Genomic DNA, 20,614 nt, shown 5'->3' with positions numbered 1-20,614 from the left:
CTCATCTGTAAATTGGGTTTGCAATATTATCTAACACAAAGAGCCACTGTAATAATTAAACAATTTTACATGATAATGCACTCAGAACAATACCTAGTTCATAGTAAGCAGTAGCTGTTACTAATTATTCCTATGATAGCTATAATAATAAGAATATTCCTATAATAATTACCATATCATTATTATTATTCCTTAAATTAAGACATTTTTGAATGACCTCTCCTTGTGGGTAAGAACTTCATTCTATGTAACATCAATATGATGACATAATACCACTCACATTTCTGTATATTCCACAGGAGTAAGATAATTATTTCCTGACACCTGAATTTACAGAAAATCTTACTTATGCTTCCATACAGTTTTCTTACCATTCTTCTGCAATGTATCTACTTTTTTAAATCTTAAATTGTCAATTGTTCTATTCTTTTTTTGTAAATTGCTTCATAGTCTTCAAATTTAAAAGGTCATATGAGTATTAAAGTGGATGTAGCAGATTTTATGCTATTCTTTTCCTAGGCTCTAACAACCAAGACTTAAGCCAGTGGTGCTACTTGAGGAGCTTTTTAAAAATCCCATTGCCTGAGATGTTTCTCAAACCAATTAAATCAGAATCAGACTCTGGGAACAGGAACCAGGTATTGAGATTTATGTAAAGCTCCTAAGGTAATTGCAATATGCGGCCAAGTTTGGGAACCCTGCCTTAAACCCTTGTTATCTCCTTTTCTTAATTAATCCAGAGAAAATTCACCAGACTCTAATTTATTAGATAAGATTCTACATTGGCAGCCACTATTCTAGTTCTCTCTCTCTCTCTCTCTCACATTCTTTCTCTCCCCCTCCTCCCTTCATTCATTTCTCCCTCATTTGTATGTAATCTTTAGCAAGTTGGATCACTTCCCTGGGTTTTAATTCCTAATCTGTAAAATAACGGGTCATAGTCTTGCGCAATGTAATCAGAGATGTTTTGACAGCACAAATGAGATAAAACATGTGAAAGTACTTTAAAGTTTTGGAATATAAGTATTTCAGAAATCCAAGGTAGAAATATCATATTCCCCACATCCTTCCCTCTCCTGTCATGTAGACATGCGCAAGGCCATCTCTTCTGAAGTACCCTTGCTTCCTGAAGTAAAGCTTTTCTATGGTGAATAACTTGAGGATCTGTTAAATCCTTAAGGCTTTGGTATTTTTTTCACAGACTTTTAAGCCAACTTTACTCAAGACCGTATCATTTGTTGACCACACTTTTTATCTTGTCTTGTGTCACTATTATAGTTCTTAGAGAGAAAAATGGTTAACGAGTCTAAGGAGAGGCAATATGAGATGCACTCTGGAAAAAACCTAAGATAAATGAACTTTAAAATAATGCTATATTTGCACCGATATGGTCTCCAGTATGATGAGGTCCTGACAGTAATCTTCACTTTGGCTTCAACTTCCTTCTGCTCTGAAATTCGTCTTGTTTTCCTCACCTAAATTATTTCTCAATAGAAAGTTTTAGGAGAAATGCTTGGTGAAAAGGAAGACACTTCTCCTGAAATAGGAAAAGGAGTCAGGAGATCTCAGTTATGACACTGGGTCAATGACTTCCTGTGTGACCTTTGGCAAGTCAATTAACATATCTTTTCTTTCTTTTTTTTTTCTTTTGAGACGGAGTCTCACTCTGTTGCCCAGGCTGGAGTGCAGTGGCATGATCTTGGCTCACTGCAAGCTCCGCCTCCTGGGTTCATGCCATTCTCCTGCCTCAGCCTCCAGAGTAGCTGGGACTACAGGCGCCCACCAGCACGTCCAGCTAATTTTTTTGTATTTTTAGTAGAGACAGGGTTTCATCATGTTAGCCAGGATGGTCTCGATCTCCTGACCTTGTGATCCACCCGCCTCGGCCTCCCAGTCAGGTATGTCTTTATCAGCAGCGGTGAAAATGGATGAATACAAGGCCAGGCATGGTGGCTCACGCCTGTAATCCCAGCACTTTGGGAGATGAGGCAGGCGGATCACAAGGTCAAGAGATAGAGACCATCCTGGCTAACACAGTGAAACTCTGTCTTCACTAAAAATACAAAAAAATTAGCCGGGCATGGTGGTGGGTACCTGTAGTCCCAGCTACTCAGGAGGCTGAGGCAGGAGAATGGCGTGAACCCGGGAGGCGGAGCTTGCAGTGAGCCGAGATCGCGTCACTGCACTCCAGCCTGGGCAACAGAGTAAGACTCCATCTTAAAAAAAAAAAAAAAAAGAAAGAGAAGAAAAAAGAAAAAAGAAAAAAAACTGTATGAATACAATTGTTTTTCTCCATTTTGTCTTCTTGCCACTCTTGATACACATGAGGAGATCTAAGACAATTTCTAACAGCCTGGGACTCCTTGGGAAAAATAGAGGAGTTGCCACAGATCCCGTTTTGGAAAAAAGCCTCTGTTTTCCTTATGAAACCACTGGAATTGAAAGGGGATAAATAAATCCCTCTCAAAATCTAATGCTGTGTTTCATTTTGTATTGTGTTATCTGATGGTTTTGACTTTTGTGGGTATCAGAAATTACTTCTCATTATGAGAGAGCTTTGGTTTGTAATAACTAGGTAAGAAACATATTTTTAGGGATGGCTAATGGAAGTTATGGGGGGATACTCAGCTGTTTGCATGTATGGATCAGAGAGGCATATCCTTGGCCACCTGGAAGATATGGAAGTGTCCCCATTGCCACACTGAGAGATAAGAGTCCCATAGGAGGTGGGCTGATTTCCTCTTTTTTGGGATCCAAGATCTGGTATAAAAATGGGGCCCTTAATTTTTTGAAATCTGTTTTGCCTTCCAGCTGTGCCTGCCTATTAAGCTCTAGAAATTGCATGCTTTCCTGGCCCTATTCCTCAAAGGGCTCCTCCCTGAAGACAGTAATTCAATTAAGAAACTTAAAAATTGGCAAATGAAAAATCCTACAACTACTGGATCTTCTGTCTGCTGTGTATTCATATGTGTTGTATGTGTAACGTTTATATATGAAAGAGCTCTGATTAATTGGTTTAAAAATAATAAGCAATTAAATCAAATATTTTGTCAGAAAAATAAAAACTATAATGCTTTTTAGTTCATGTGACTTTAGTAAGCTTTGGGAAATAAAGACAGTTTTAAAGATTATTGGTAAAATAAAAATGTCTTCCAAATTTAGAGATTTGGTCTAAATTAGGCAGATCAGATAATAGATTTGCTAAATGCTTTAAGGTCATAAACTGCTTATTTGACTTTTGAAAATTGGTATACCTGCTTTAGAGCCATTAGATTCTAGATAAGGCCTGGGGATATGTAGAATTAGCCATGCCCCCTGGCTATGCTGGGAAGAATCAGACCTTATCTTGTACTTCTGTCTGGTGTCCTAGGCTTCACATCTAGTACCTAATTAAAATCACTTACTTACCAGGTTTTTCACCAAAAATAAAAGTTGCTAAGAGTTAACATTGTAACATATAATTGAGACTACTGGAAAAACAGTTTTAACATGCAAGGTGTGTAAGGAAAGTGAAATGTGTTTTTGGTAAAAGATTATAAGAAGGCATGGGAATGTGAATTTTTTAGCCTAGTTTAGAAGGCTAAGGGGTTCTAAGTTAAGTTATCCTAACTTAAAAGTTAGGATAAAGCTGAAGGTTTGAGCAAATTGTGGAAGATTTGTGAAAAATTAATCTTGTGAAGGAAATTCTGTGTGAACATATTGGCTAAAGTTAAAGGGGTCTTACTCAGTTTTTCTGTAAATTGAACATTGGAATAAAAGCACAACAGGGTGTTCTTAGAGCACTGATCTGCTCCTTAACAAAAATTTGTAAAGAGTTTAAAAAGGTTTATGGGAATCTTACCTTTTGGTCTAACTGCTTAAGATTGAATAGATTTGTCTATAATGTTTTATTAAGAATTGGACTTGATGTTAACAGTACACTGTAAAATCTGGCTTTCTCTCTTGAATAAGATTTTTGTGTAATATTTTTAAAAATGAAATTTTGTTTGCCTTTTGAATAAACTATAAGAAAAAGAAAGGAAGGAAAGAGACATTGTGTGGAAAGCTGTCTTCCCTCTATTAATGAGTAAAGTTTTTTGTCTTTTTAAAATTTTTGAGTTATTGTTTTGGCTAAATGAATGACTTATGGTGACCTGAGATTCTATGTTTGTAATAATCAAGTGCTTAAACCTTCAATATTTGACAAACTTTCCAAAATCAAATGATAAATTATGTCTTTTCTGACCTAATTAATCTTTTCATATTAGGTCCCCTAAAGTCCAAGAGAGATGTATTTGGCTTAATGTGGTATAGAAATCTGTAGAAATCATACAGGAAGCATTATAAAATACAAAATTGTGTTTGGCTTTCTTTGGGCTGTATTTGAATAAATATGTTCTTGGTTATGTGTTCCAAAATTATGGGAAACTCCTAGAATTCTAATATGACTTAGTGTGTTATTAGTAATTATAATTGTTACATAATATTATTGTGTGCCACAGAGGTAACCACATTTCCTTGTCAATCATGTCTGACTGTGGCTGCCCTAAGACTTTTTGTCATTCACAGACAACTGTTGTCTTGTTTTGATCCTCTTTTAAAGGTACCTTATAATCAGCTATAGGACTTTGACAGGTGCTCTTGAATGCAGGTTTCTGATGACTTTGGAGATTGTGACATTAGGATAGAGGAGAAAACTTTCATGATTCTCATGGAGAGCTGAAATGTTCATGAATATCAAACAGAACAGGAGTTAACTGCGTGGACTGAACTAATGAAAGACTGAAATAATCCTTTTATGACTTTTTGCTTAAAACATTGCTAATTCTTTGCTTTGTTTTTCAGAGTCAAGAACATTTTTGAGTTATCTGTAGCTTGTGGCAATACTCCTGTAAACAAAATTTTAAAGCATATTTCTCTCTATCTGATTTCTCCAGAATTTGGAAACTATTTGTGAGTATGCTTAACATACGGCAATATAGTTACTTGCATAAGTGCAAAAAGAATGCTTTCTTTTGCAACAGGACACAATTGGATAAACTGTTTTTATTACCAAGTCTTTGACTGGAATAGAGTGCTTTCCTTTAAGGAATCAAACTTGACTTTTAGAGCTAATAAAAGCTCCTTGGGAAAACTGGCCTCATACCTTGTCTATGGAGTCCCTGTACAGGGTTCCTGTAAGTGAAGAATGTCATTTTCTGATGGGCCCAGGAGCCCCAAGTTATCTTGGGACCTCAAGAGGAGGGGAATTTATCCAACTCCTAGGTATTTTATGGTACCAAACCATGGCTGAGCTCAAGGAGTTTTTAAAAAGTCTTATCTGAAATTACTTATGGAATAAAGTTTCATCAGAGCTAATTTAAAAAGAACCTATGTGAAAAATAATTATTCTTGCTGAACTTCATATAAATAATCAGGCCAAGTATAATACTAAAGCTTATTTTTGCAAACAAATCAGTTCTATTATGATTTGTCTTTAGTAAAAATGAGGAGATAGAAAAATTATGTTTCAAGAACTATGGTGCACCTGTTGTTAGATTCTAGTCCCATCAGTTTTTAGTTTTTTTTCTGCAATTTAGACTGACCCTGCTTATTCCTGTGAATCAACCAGTGAGCTCTGAATGCAGCTCAGAAGAAACAAGATGGATGGGTAATATAAAAATCTGGATCAGTATTCTAATTCTGGGCAAGTACTGGAATTAGTTAGTGACCCCATATCATCTTGGTTCTAACAGTTGCCCACTTCACAAAAAGCCTTGTTAGTTTACTTAGGATAGTTTTGCTTATTTTGCTCTACTCTTGCGGAATATATTGCTTTGTACCCTTTGTGTAGGAATGCAGTATAAGCTTACTGAATGTTTTCTTAAATTGAACACTTATTAATCTTCCAGATATTATCTTTTGTGGGAAATCAAGAGTTATGAATGGCCCTCTCCATACTGATACTTTCTGACCAAGCTTCTCTCTACCCTGAATACAAAAGACACTAATAGTTAGGCATCAATATCATTGCCACTATTCAGCCAGAAGAAGTTACAGAAGATGGATCGTCATCCCTCTACAACCCTTAGGATTAAGGGTCCCCTTGTAAAGGGGAGGAGGAAAATATGTTAGAGGAATTTGAACCAAAGCAGCTCCATCTTGAATAGCAACTGGGTAAAATGAGGCTGAGACCTACTGGGCTGCATTCCCAGGAGGTTAGGCATTCTTAGTTATAGAGTGAGATGGGAGGTCAGCCCAAGATACAGGTCACAATGACCTTTCTGATAAAACAGAATGTGGTAAAGAAGCCAGTCAAAACCCACCTAAACCAAGATGGCCACAAAAGTGACCTCTGGTCGTCCTCATTGCTCATTGTACACTAATTATAATGCATTAGCATGCTAAGAGACACTCCCACCAGTGTCATGACAGTTTACAAATGCCATGGCAACATCAGGAAGTTACCCTATATGGTCTAAAAACGGGAGAAACCCTCAGTTCTGGGATTTGCCCACCCCTTTCCCAGAAAACTCATGAACAGTCCACTGCTTGTTTAGCATATAATCAATAAATAACTATAAGTATACTCAGTCAAGTAGCCCACACCTCTGCTCTGCCTATGGAGAGTATTCATTTATTCCTTTACTTTCTTAGTAAACTTACTTTCACTTTACTCTATGGACTACCACTGAATTCTTTCTTGAGTGAAGTCAAAGAACCCTCTGTTGGGGTCTGAATTGGGACCCCTTTCCGGTAACAGTCTGACCTTTACTTTTTGAAATGAAACACTAAAAACGTCTCAAGAAAAAAGTAATCTTCAAATCAGAACAGGAGGAGAAACATCATGAGTTTATGACCAAAATTCCAGAGGAAAATCCTAAAAAGTTTTTGCCTAATTTTTATTTACATTAAACAACAAATATATATTAAGTGCTGTTAACCATTCCTTGCTACTCCTCCATATGTCCCCTCTAACATATTTTTGGACCTTTTCCCAGGACCCAAGTAAGATGGCAAAATGTAGATGTTATATTCTCGATCCATATCATCTCTTCCTCCTCTTGCACAAAACCCAGAGTCTTTTCACACATCGGCATGGAGCGGAGTCCAGCCAATAAACCAAGTGAAGCAATCTGCTTTGGAATCCACCCTGTTCTGCTCTTCCTTAACTGGTATTTGTGTTTAATACAAACTTCCTTGATACTGGTTTTGATTCCCACTATTACAGTTTATTGCACACGGTTATAACAGCAAACATTTATATAGTGGTAGTCATGTGTTAGGCACTCTTCCAAGCACTTCACAAATATTTAGTCATTTAATTCTACCAGATGAAGAAACTGGGGCACAGAGAGCTTAAGTAAGTTGCTCCAGATCACACAGCTAGTAAGCAGTGAAGATGGGTTCCAACCCAGATCATTTGGCTTAAAAATCTGTCCTATACTGTTTGTCCAGTAAATTCTCAAAAACCAGTATTTTTTTTGCAAAATTAGAATTACCTTTAATATTACTTGTGTTTTTAAAATTAAGATAGAATTCATATACCATGAAACTTACCTTTTCAAAGTGTGCAATTTAGTGGTTTTATTATAGTCACAAAAATATGCAACCATCACCACTATCTTATTTTACAATATTTCCATTACCCCCGAAAGAAACTCCTACCCAATAGCAGTCATTCCCTACTCTGCTCCCTTCCCCAGCCCCTGGCAATCATGAATTATTTTCTGTCTTTATGGATTCGCCTATTCAGGACATTTCATATAAATTGACTCATACAGTATGTGGACTTTTGTATCTGGCTGGCTTCTTTTACTTGCAAATGTTTTCAAGGATGATCCATGTTGTAGCATGAATGAGTACTTCATTCCTTTTTGAGGCTAAATAATATTGCATTGTATGGATATACACAGAGATTTTGTTTAGCCATTTATTAGTGGGTGGGCATTTGGATCATTTTCATTTTTTCACATTTATAAAAAATGCTGCTGTGGACATTCACATACAAGTTTCTGTGTGGACATGTTTACTTTTTCTTTGGTATATATGTAGGAGTGAAATTGCTGATATGGTAACTCTATGTTTAAATTCTGAGGAACTGACAACTGTGTTTTAAAGTGACTGCATCACTTTATACTCCCACCAGTAATTTATAAGGAATCCAGTGTCTCCACATCCTTGACAAACACTTCTTGCTTTTTGTCTTTTTCACTGTAGCCCAAATAGTTGATGTGAAATGACATCTCATTGTGGTTTTGATTTGCATTTCCCTGATGATAAATAATGCTGAACATCTTTTCATGTGCTCATTGGCCATTTGTACATCTTCTTTGAAGAAATGTACATTCAAATCCTTTACCATTTTTTTTTATTGGGTAATTTGTCTTTTTATTGTGTAAGTACCCAGTATATAGTCCAGAAACTAAACCCTTATTAGATATATCATATGCAATATTTTCTTCCATTCTGTATGTTGTCTTTTCACTTTTGATAATGTCCTTTGAAGCATAAAAGTTTCTAATTTTGACAGTTGTGTGTTTGATTGCTAGTGCTTTTGATGTCTGTCTAAGAAACCATTGCCTAACCAATATCACAAAGATTTGCACTTAAACGTTTTTCCTAAGAATTTCATAGTTTTAGTTCTTATATTCAGGCCTTTGGTTCATTTTGAATTAGAGGTAAAGGTCCAACTTCATTCTTTTGCATGTGAATATCCAATTGTCCCAGCACAATTTGTTAAAGACACTCTTTTTCTGCTCTTTATTATTATTAAAGATAGTCTTTTTCAGCCTTATTATTATTAGAGATAATGTCTCACTTTGTCACCCTGGCTGGAGTGCAATGGTGTGATCAGAGCTCATTGCAGCCGCAGGCTCTGGACTCAAGGGATCCCCCTGCCTCAGCCTCCCAAGTAGCTAGGATTACAGGCGTGTGCCACAGCACGCAGCCCACACAATCTTGATTACTGTAGATTTGTAGTAAGTTTTAAAATCATCAAGTGTGGCCGGGCACGGTGACTCACGCCTGTAATCCTAGCACTTTGGGAGGCCGAGGCAGGCGGATCACGAGGTCAGGAGATCGAGACCACAGTGAAACGCGTCTCTACTAAAAATACAAAAAAGTAGCCAGGCGCGGTGACGGGCGCCTGCAGTCCCAGCTACTCGGGAGGCTGAGGCAGGAGAACGGTGTGAACCCAGGAGACGGAGCTTGCAGTGAGCCGAGATGGCGCCACTGCACTCCAGCCTGGGTGACAGAGTGAGACTCTGTCTCAAAAAAAAAAAAAAAATAATAATAATAATTAAGTGTGATTCCTCCAACTTTGTTCTTTTTCAAGACTGTTTTGGCTATTCTGAGTCCCTTGTGTTCTGATAAATTTTAGAATCACTTTGACCATTTCGGAAACAAAACAAAACAAAACAAAACAAAAAACGGCTGGAATTTTGATAGCAATTATGTTGAGTATGTAGATCAATTTGGGGAGTACCACTATCTTAACAGTATTAAGTCATCCCATTTAAGAAAACAATATGTCTTTCCATTCATTTAGGTCTTCTTTAGCTTCTTTCAAGGATACTTGGGATATTTTGTAGTTTTTGGTGTACAAGTAACATTTGCTGATAATAAACTTTATAGTTACATGGCCTTTAAAGGTTAAACCAGAATTTTTGTGTGATTTGGTGAGACCACAGAATGTTCTGTCTCCGAAAGAATCTGTCCTAGAACAGGTCAGGCAACAAATGCCTCCCAGTCCCAGAGACTAGCCAGAAATGCATTCTATGTGAAGCAGCATGGTGTAATACAAGGCCACTATTGATCCTTCTCATACCTGGATAAGTAGACAAAATATAGGGCACTACATTCTGTAGTTGTCTTGGTGTCAGAACCCAGCTCATTTTCCCCTGACAGCCCACAGGGGATGATCTAAATTTCTCAGGTTGTCATGAATTGCAGGGACAAGAGAGTGTGTCCAAAGAATCCGCATCCCTAACTTCCTGTTAACATAAATACTTCCATTTATCCATGCTCCTACAGAGATCACTGCTCCCTAGGCCCCCAAAATATGTCTGACTGAGATTTAAGTAAAAGCCCACAAAGATGCAGCCCCCAATATCACCTCTAAACCCTAAACTCAGGTGTAAAGATGCTAGTACATCTAGCACAGAACAGAGAGTTCTATGCCAAGGATCAATGAACTTCTTTTTGTGAGCAATCTATCTCACACACTATCTGAATATTTATAAACCCACAACCTGTCACTAGTTATACTGTCAAATCTTTATTGTCCGTCCGTTTGTAGATATCCTAAGGTCACACTTTTATGACCTTAGTTCAAGTGAGCCTGTCTCTATTTCCTAGTAAATGTTAACTCAGCAAATTAAGAATAATTTGTTTTAATGTTAGCCCCCATAAAAGCAGACTTAGAAAAATGATTTTGGTGTGGGAGGGGAGATTATAATTGTAGTTATAAATCACATTTGGTTTACCTACATTCCTTTTTTTCTAATGCTGCAAAACTGGAATATTTTTCAAAATTATCCCCATCTTTGTAATAGAAAACCATTTCACAATAATTCATGGCTATTTTACCAACTTCATATTGCATGTGGAAACCAAGTTTAAGTGAAAAGGTGACTTGCATAAGTCAGAAAATGAATCAGAGATCTAATCAGATGTGGGAACTTCCAATCATGAATCCATTATTAGACTGTCCCTAAGTATGAAACATGGGTGAGGAAAAGAGACAGAGAGTGAAATCAAGGTCACTTGGTGTTATGGGAGCTGCTTGGGCTTCAAGAAAGAATGCAAACACAGCAGGTTCAACTCTCAGTGTCAGAAAGCCATGCCGTTCACACACCGTAAGTGAGATAACCATCCCATACTTTCTATACCACTATAATCACACCTCCCTGTTACAGAAACAAAAAAAAATAAGAACAGCAACCCTGTTGTCTATTTCTTGATCTCTTTAACAAATACACTATGAAATGCAGCACATGCTTCACAAATGCCATAGAATGCCTTATGTGTACAATAAGAAGGGTGCTTTGAAAGCAACAACAAAAACCTAACTTCCAAATTTACTGGTGGAGGAACTAAGGCACAGAGTTCAGATACCTCCCAACAGTTAATTAGTACCTAAGCATTGTGTGTTGAATCTCCATCTGATGCTCTTCCCACTAGTTTCCCACCCTTCATAAGGCTGACTGGATATTCCATCTATTTTTTTCGATTGAGTTTTGTAGGGATGAGAACGAGGAAGAAGATCCTGGCCCTTGCAATTCACAATGTGCATACACTTTCACAGTTTCTTCTGGGACTTTGGGATGCACATCTGTCCAGACTAGCCTCTGCTAATCTCTACCAGATACATGAAGACTACAATATTTATATCCCAGTTGTGTTTTCACTGATGGAGCTTTAAGAATATTCTAATTAATACTCTGCTTCTTTTTTTTCTTCCTCAGCCAGAACTCACTCTGACTTATACTAAGATATCAGCCCCAAGGTAAATTAAAGGAGTCAGGCCTTGAGCCCTGTGAGGAAAGACCACAGAAGTAGGAATCAGGGAAGCCATGTGGTTTCACATCAGATGGGCTGGATTTGTGGAATCTGCGAATAAGTGTTATAGAATAAATCTGACCACAGGGAAGTCAGGATCAATTTTCAGCATTCCGTTTGCCTCTCTCCTCCTTCCTTAAGTCAAACCTGTTAATTCTACTACTAAACAAGTCCTTTCTTGCTGTTATAGCTTCTAACTGGCCAGAAGTGGTACTAAAGTTGGGCCCAGGCTGAAGAGGTGTCAAAGAGCATGTAGGTGAGGGTCAGCCAGGAGCTTTTCCTGTCTAGGTGAAGCCAGCCTGATCTGACTTAACAGAGACTTTGGAGAAGTTGATTTTAAGCCTTTTTTCACTGACACAAACTAGGGGTGACTTAACATACAATTGGTCCTGATAGCTGACTATTGTCAGAAAAAATAAGTACTTGAGATCAACTTCTCTAAACACAAAATTAGCACCTTTGGCAAATATTTTTCGCCACTTATTCGGTAGCATAATATGAATAAAACATAATCCTGTCTCCTAAAGTTGTCCAACACAAACCCTGCATTCATCTCCCACAACACAGTACATTTGGTTAAATCATTCAATGTCTGAGTGTACAACTAAAACCAATCATTTCAAGGCTTTTTCCAGAAAGGCACCTGACTTCATATGTGGATATTACATGTTGATATGATTTGGCTCTGTGTCCCCACACAGATGTCATCTCCAATTGTAATCCCCGTAATCCCCCATGTCGAGGGAGGGACTGGGTGGGAGGTGATTGGATCATGGGGGTGGTTTCCTCCATGCTGTTCTCGTGATACTGAATAAGTTCTCACAAGATCTGATGGTTTTATAAGGGGTTCTTCCCCCTTTGTTTCCTTCACACGCTTTCTCTCACCTCCACCATGTAAGACGTGCCTAGTGGTTAGTAGGCACAGAAGACCTATAACCTTCTGCCATGGTTATAAGTTTCCTGAGGCCTCCTCAGCCATGAGGAACTATAAGTCAGTTAAACCTCTTTTCTTTATAAATTACCCAGTCTTGGGCAGTTCTTTATAGCAGTGTGAGAAAGGACTAATACACATGTGTATTACTGAGATTTTTCTATAACCACAATGTATAGTTTGAAACACGTTTTTCCCCTTAAACCTTTGGCATCTACTACTGTGTCTTACTAGAATTCTAACTTAGCCTAGAATAATATACATATAATAATTTTAATTTAGATCAATATTCTAAAAATACCATATTCCTATATATTGTTATCTAACAATTTTTAAAAATACCCTTAAATGTATAAAGATGGGGCCAGTTATTGAGGTTATAAAAGGTTAACAGCTACAGAGGAAAGAACTAAAACAGGTTTCCTTTTCATTTTTTATTTTAGCCAGTAATTTAAAGCATAAAAATATAAATTTCGGGTCATAAAAGTTAAAACACTACCTTCGATTTGTTCTGACCATGGCAATTGTTAAGAATTAGCTGTCAGCTGACCTCCATGGCTGATTTCTGTAATCCCAGCACTTTGGAAGATGAAGGCATGAGGATCACTTGAGGCCAGGAGTTCCAGGCTAGCCTGGTTAGCCAGGGTCTTTAGCAATACCCTGTCTCTTTAAAAAAAAAAAAAAAAAAACAAATTTAGCTGGACGTGGTGGTGCACGCCTGTAGTCTCAGCTACTGGGGAGGTTGAGATGGGAGGATCACGTGAGCCTGAGAGGTCAAGGCTGCAGCAAGCTGTGATCATCCCACTGCACTCCAGCCTGGGCAACAGAGTAAGACTCCATCTCAAAAAACAAAACAAAACAAAACAAATTAACTGTTGATATTCCTTGTTGTCACTATGCCAAGAAGGGTTATTATGAATGAGAAATATGAGAAAACCGATTGAGATGGCTTTCAGGGAAGCACATAATGCTCAGAAGCTTGGATACGACTTAAACTGCTTGGGGCTAAGGAAAGAGTGAGCATCAGGAAATGTTTGTGTTTCCTGAAGACTCACCCTTAGGAGGTAGTATTCACACTATGATAGGGCTGAACTCTAACTGCCCAATTCAGCGGAAGGTATAAGGAGGAAAAGCTAGTGAAGAAGGACACCTGGGCTGAGGAGGTGAGAACAACTGCAGGAAATGAGGCTTTAAGCCAACGGATGGATAGAAACCCCTTACTCCATCCCCATTATTCTTTCTGTATCCAGAGGTGACTGTCTCCTCTAAACTCTAAACTATCTTATTATTATTCTGGTTAGCAATCTCAAAGAAATTCTAAGAAGTTCAACAATAAAATACTTTTTTTTTTTTAACCTGGAAGAAACTCCAGCAATTTCCCAGTCAACCTCTACCCTTCAGTTTTCAAAAGGAATAAAAATAATAATAAAACAATTAAGGACCCCTGAGGTAGGTGCCTTGTTGTTTGCTCACAAAGAGAGAACCAGAGCTTAAAACAGATTTCAGGTCCCCCCGACTGAGAGAGGACACTGTCCACTCTACACTGATGTCTGTGTAATTTGCTGCTGCTGCTACTGCTGCTGCTTTTTCTTCTACTTCTTCTTCTTCTTCTTTTTTTTTTTTTTAACAGTTTTACTCTTGTTGCCTAGGCTGGAGTGCAGTGGCACAATCTCAGCTCACTGCAACCTCTGCCTCCCAGGTTCAAGCTAATCTCCTGCCTCAGCCTCCCGAGTAGCTGGGATTATAGGCACCCGCCACCACGCCTGTTTTTTTTTTTTTTTTTTGTATATTTAGTAGAGATGGGGTTTCACCATGTTGGCAAAGCTGCTCTCGAACTCCTGACCTCAGGTGATACGCCCGCCTCGGCCTCCCAAAGTGCTGGGATTACAGGTGTGAGCCACTGCACCCGGCCATAATGAGCTTCTTTACCTTTGTGCATATTCATTTCCTCCTACTTTCACTTTCTCCAGTTAGAAACTATGCCAAGACATGATATGCTAATACCCAACCTACTTATTCAGTACTTAACCAGTTTGCCTATGATTATCTCTTTCTTCCCAACAAGACTGTAATTTCCTGGAGAGCACAGTCAGCTTCTTTAGGTCCCTCATTAGCCCAGCCCAGAAGTAGGCACAGAACAGTAGCCACATCTAAATTCAGAAAGCATGTTGGAGAACTAGAGACTGGCTGAGCCTGGGCTGGTGGGGAGGACAAAAATGAAGTGGCAAAGGAAGAAGAAAAAGCATGAAACCTTCATGAGAATAAAAATTTAGGGACCAGCTATTTTGTTCATTGCTGTATCCCTAGCACCAAAAGCATTGTCTGGCATATATCAGAATTCATATGATTGTTGAATAAATAAGTACCTAATTCATCTATGAAAATAGCACTGGATCTGCAAGAAATTTTTATAGAAAAATAATCTATAGAAACTAATGGGGCATAAAGGATTAAACTATAATACTAAAAGTACAAGGGGGAATGGGGAGTAATTTTTAACAGTGTATATAGCAAGTACATGGTACCCAGGTTTCTGTTCAATAGGGACACATTTTTTGTTCCATCATTAAGCAGGTTGTTTTTCTTCAGAAAAAAGATTTAAAGTTCTTTGCTGTCTATATATAGCAGGCAAAACATTGAGACTTCAGAATAAAAATAAGACAATATACTCAATAAAGAACACCATATACAAAAATCAACTCAAAATGGATTAAAGACTTAAATATAAGATCTGACACTGTAAAAGTACTAGAAGAGAACATAGAGAAAAGCTCCATCATATTAGGCTAGGCAATGTTTGTTTGGACATAAACCCAAAAGCACAGGCAACAAAAGCAAAAATAGACAAATGAGGTTACATCAAACTACAAAATTTCTGCACAACCAAGGAAAAAATCAACAGAGTGAAGACATAACCCATGGAATGGGAAAAATATCTGAGAAGTGATTAATATCTGGTAAGTGATTAATATCTAAAATACATGGGGAACTAAAACAATAGGGGGAAAACAAATAACTGTACTAAAAATGAACAAAGGACCTGAATAGACATTTCTCAAAAGGAGACACACAAATGACCAACACGTATGTGAAAAAATGTTCAACATCACTGATCATCAGGGAAAATGCAAGTTAAAACCAAAATGAGCTATTACCTCATACCTGTTAGAATAGCTATTATCGAAAAGATGAAAAATAAATGTTGGAGAGGATATAGAGAAAGGGGAACGCTTGCACACTGTTGGTGGGAATGTAAATTAGTACAACCATTAGGGAAAACAGTATGAAAGTTCCTCAAAAAATTAAAAGTAAACTGCTATATGATCCAGGAATCCCACTATTGGGTATACATCCAATAGTGATTTGACTTTTGTATATGGTGTTCTTTATTGAATATATTATGTTACTTTTATTCTGAAGGCTCAATATTTTGCCTTCTGTGTATAGATAGCAAGAAAATGAAATCAGTGTGTCTGATTTCAGACAGACTGCTGTCTGCACGCCATGTTTATTGCAGCATTGTTCACAATACCCAAGAGACGGAATCAATGTAAATGTCCATCAATGGATAAATGAAAAGAGTATAAATACATACAGTATAAACACAATGAAATATTATTCAGCCTTTTGAAAAATGGAAATTGACAACATGGATGAACCCAGGAGATATTATGTTAAGTGAAATAAGCTAGGCACAAAAAGAAAAATATCACAGGATCTCACTTACATATAGAATCTAAAAAAGTTGAACTCATAAAAGTTGACAATAGAAAGGTGGTTACCAGAGGTTGGGGGAATTAGAGGGGTTGGAAAGATGTTGAAGGATATGAAAGGATATGACCTTATTCCTCCTAACAAGGAGGAAAAAGGTCAAGAGATCTATTGCACAACGTGGTGGCTACAGTTAATAACTATATATTGTATTCTTGAAAATTGCTAAGACAGTAGATGTTAAGTGTTCTCACCACAAAAATATGTGAAATAATACTATGTTAATTAGCTTAATTTAACCATTCCACAATATATACATATTTCAAAACAACATGTATATGATAAATATATATATATTTTTTAATTTTTTAAATTAAACATAAATTTTAAATATATATATAACAAAAATAAAGAATACCCAGTTGGGAAAGCTCAGGTATGGTAGGCAGAATAATGGCCTCCCAAAGATGTCCATGTCCTAATCTCCAGGACCTATGAATATGTTGATTTTTAATAGTGTTGAAATAGCGAAGGGGAATTAAGGTTACAGATGGAATGAATCAACCGACCTTAAAATAGAAAGATTACCCTGGAATACTCAGTGAGTCCAGTGCAATTACAAGAATCCTTAAGTGTGAGAAAGGCAAAAGTGAGCATCAGCATGAGAAGACATGAGAAACACTTGACCGGCCATTCCTGGCTTTGATAGATGGAGGAAGGGTCCATGAGCCAAGGATTGTAGCAGCCTCTAGAGACTGGAGGAAGCAAGGAAATTGATTCTCCCTTACAGCCTCCAAAAGCAACCATCCATCTGGAGACTTGCTCATCCATTTTTACTTCTGACCTCCAGCACTGTAAGATAAAACTTTATGTTGTTTAAAGCCACCACCTTTGTGGTAATTTATTACAGTGGCAACAGGAAATATACACACTCAGGTTAAAAGAAAACGGAGCTGCAGAATCACATAATTCCTGGCAGATCTTCAGAGCACATGTTGGTTGGGACTGGGTGTGAGGGTTTGGGAAAGGTGGGAAATAGTTTCTGCCAGAGAAAACTGAAATAGATGCAATGCTCAACTAACTTGTGCATAATTAAAGACATTAGTTGTTAAAAGGTTGAACTGTACACCCTCTCAAAATTCATATGCTGACATTCTAACCCCCAGTAACTCATAATGTAACTTTATTGGGAGATGATAGTGCAGAGATAATCAATTACAATGAGGTAATTAGGATGGACCCTAATCCAATAAGACTAGTGTCCTTATAAAAAGGGGAAATTCAGAGACATATATACAGGGAGAACACCACATAAACTTCAAGACAGCCATCTACAAGCCAAAGAAAGAGGCCTGGAATAGATGCAGGCTTCATAGCACCTTAGTTTTGGATAGCTAGCCTACTGCACTGTGAGACAATCATTTCGTTGTTTAAGCCAGAGGTCACCAACACCCGAGGCGCCGACTGGTACGGGGTGCACAGCAGGAAATGAGAGGCAGGTGAGCCAGCAAAGCTTCATCTGTATTTACAGCCACTCATCATCGCTGTCATTGCCACCTGACCTCCTCCTCCTGTCAGATAAGCTACGACATTAGATTTTCTTTCTTTTTCTTCCTCTTGTATTTTTGGTAGAGACGGGTTTCGCCAAGTTGCCCAGGCTGGTCTCAAACTCCTGAACTCAGGGTGATCCACCCACCAACTCCTCCTAAAGTGGTGTGATTACAGGTGTGAACCACCGTGCCCACAGGCATTAAATTCTCACAGGAGCGTGAACCCTATTGTGAACTGCTCATGTGAGAGATACAGGTTGCGAACTCCTTATGAGACTAATGCCTGATGACATGAGGTGGAACAGTTTCATTCTGAAACCATCTCCCACCAACCTCATCCACATCTGGGAAAAAAATTGTCTTCCACAAAATCAGTCCCTGGTGCCTGGTGCCAAAATCCATGCAGTTTGTGGTACCTTGTTACAGCAGCCCTAGCAAACTCACACAGTAATAGAGGCACTGAAAGAAAAAGTATATGATTTTCATTGAAGCAAATACTTCATGATGTCTCATTGAAAGACCTAGCTGTCCCCTAGCTAGCTGTCAGTGGAGATTCCGGTGCATTGAGGGGGAAAAACCAGGTAGACAGCACAGAGTTCCGTTTCCAGGTGTATTTCAGTTGAGCTGTGCTGCACGTTACAATAACTAGACTCCTTTATTGCTACACTACTTCCCACCCAGTGGGAAGGAAGTGTGGTCTCATAGGTATAAGAAACTCCAATGTGGAGAGGACCTATTACAGAAGGAAGCAACAATCGCATAAATGAAAGAAAGAAATGAGACAGAGGCGGGATGAAGGGTTGATAGAGAAAAATGAAAGAGGAAAAAAGACATTAAAACGAAAACAGAGGCCAACATGGTGAAACCCCATCTCTACTAAAAATACAAAAAAAAAAGTAGCCGGCGGTGGTGGTGGGAGCCTGTAATCCCAGCTACTTGGGAGGCTGAGGCAGGAGAATCGCTTGAACCTGGGAGGCGGAGGTTGCAGTGAGCTGAGATCGCGCCATTGCACTCCAGCCTGGGTGACAGAGCAAGACTCCCTCCCCCATTCCGCCCCCCTCGCCAAAACAAAGAAAGAAAGAAAACAGAGATTCAGTCAACAAGGGATAGCACATCACGCTGTACACTTTTAAAGCATGGTTATTGATATCTCATTTAAATATCGCAACAACCCTGGAAAGTAATTACCGTATTTATGCTTTGCAGATGAGGAAGCCGAAGCTAAAAGCAATGAGTCCGTGGTCTGAAAGGCTATGCAGTCCTCTGACAAGTAATTCCTGTAACCTCATTCTTTCCCTCCTCCCTCTCCTGATGGCCCCCTCTCCAGGAATAAACAGAGGTCCCCCATTCCTGGGTTTTCTCATGTTTCCCTCTGCACCAAATCTGCTGAGGCAGGTTTAGTCCCTTATCATACAGAAACACAGAAGCCAAACCCCACAAGATGCTTGTTCCGAAGAAACACAGGTTAATTCACTTGGTGATTTCTGTTTGTTCACATAAACACAAACAGCAGATCACAACCGTTCCGCTCCCAGCCTCTTCCCTTTTTCTCCCTCCCCAACTGCACAGTCTACCCCCAGCTGCCTCGCTGCCATTCCCCTCCCCCCTTCTTTACCCTCCCCGCCGCGCCCGCCCCCCATACCCCGTTCACTACCGTGTCCCTCCTCTGGTCACTCCGGTTTCAGATGGGACCGGCCCAGTCGGAGGCGAAAGAATGACCGGGTTGGGTAGGGCAAGGTGTGCCAGCCTCAAGGAAATGCTTTTTCAGTCCCTCCTTCCCACTGCTGGGCGTGGCTGCCGGCAAAGGATGGAGTTCGGGCGGGCTCCCGCGAAGGGAAGTCTGCGGGCTCCGAGGTTTCCGGGACTCGCCACACTCGAGCCACAGGAAACCTCTGCTGCAACTGTGAAGGCTGGACTTGTTGCTGATCTATACTCATTTCCTACTCTAGTGATCGCTAAATGTCAGGTATCACGGTGACTCCAGTCCAGGTGAAAACGGAGTCACGATACAGGGCAACAGCGCCACCTCACGGCCGGCGCCATAGCAGCGGCCTCCATTGGCGCCTAAAAACGGTCAGGATTCACATTCAGGGGGATTATTCCGCGCCAGGAACATTCTCCACCTGAAGGCTTTGCCAGGGTGTTAACAAGATAATACTGACGGGACGGGAGTGGTGGCTCAGGCCTGTAATCCCAGAATCCCTTGGAGAGGCCAAGGCGGGTGGATCACCTGAGATCAGCAGTTCGAGACCAGCCTGGCCAACGTGGCGAAACCCCGTCTCTAATAAAAATACAAAAATTAGCCGGGCGTGATGGCCGGCGCCTATAATCCCAGCTACTCAGGAGGCTGAAGCAAGAGAATCGCTTGAACCCAGGAGGCGGAGATCGCATAGAACCAAGATTGTGCCACTGCATTGCAGCCTGGGCGACAGAGCAAGACTCCGTCTCAAAAAAAAAAAAAGAAAAAGAAAAGTACTGACCACTGCGGAGACGTGGGGGAACCTATAAGGAATTAATGAGAATTAAAATCCCGAGATTACGTAATAGATCATTCATTTAGAGCGCGCGCCCGCGCGCGCACACACACACACATTCGCATATATATATATCCCATTATGTCCTGGGTTCTCCTCTGGGGAAACAGTGAACAAGGTAGTTATGTTACCTGCCCACGTGGAAACTAAAATAATAGAAAATACTTAAGACAGTAGATAGCTGAAGGAATTCTGTTAGATATTAACACCTAATACAAATTCAGTTAAAGAAATATGAGTCATAGGTAACTTGAATATGTGACCAATTTATTCAGCATTGAACGCATACCAAACACAAACTGACAGTCATTAGAGCAAAAAGAACTTGGGTCAATGTAATGTGGAATATTTAGAGATTGAGGTGTGTC

At 39.2% G+C, this 20,614-nt stretch overlaps 1 protein-coding gene across 1 annotated transcript in view; it reads right to left on the bottom strand.

The window, feature by feature from the left end:
- The window catches only part of STYK1 (serine/threonine/tyrosine kinase 1), a 51,989-nt gene extending 32,295 nt beyond the window's left edge, over window positions 1-19,694 (bottom strand). Inside the window, exon 1 of the mRNA XM_003265494.2 lies at window positions 19,367-19,694. The gene's annotated coding sequence lies outside the window, so the exon portion shown is untranslated. The remainder of the gene's footprint in view (window positions 1-19,366) is intronic.
- Between the last annotated feature and the right edge of the window lie 920 nt (window positions 19,695-20,614).

This window comes from Nomascus leucogenys, chromosome 23 (assembly GCF_006542625.1).
Source record: "Nomascus leucogenys isolate Asia chromosome 23, Asia_NLE_v1, whole genome shotgun sequence".
In the NCBI taxonomy this organism is placed as follows: Eukaryota; Metazoa; Chordata; class Mammalia; order Primates; family Hylobatidae; genus Nomascus; species Nomascus leucogenys.
This window is presented reverse-complemented; position numbering and strand designations above follow the sequence as displayed.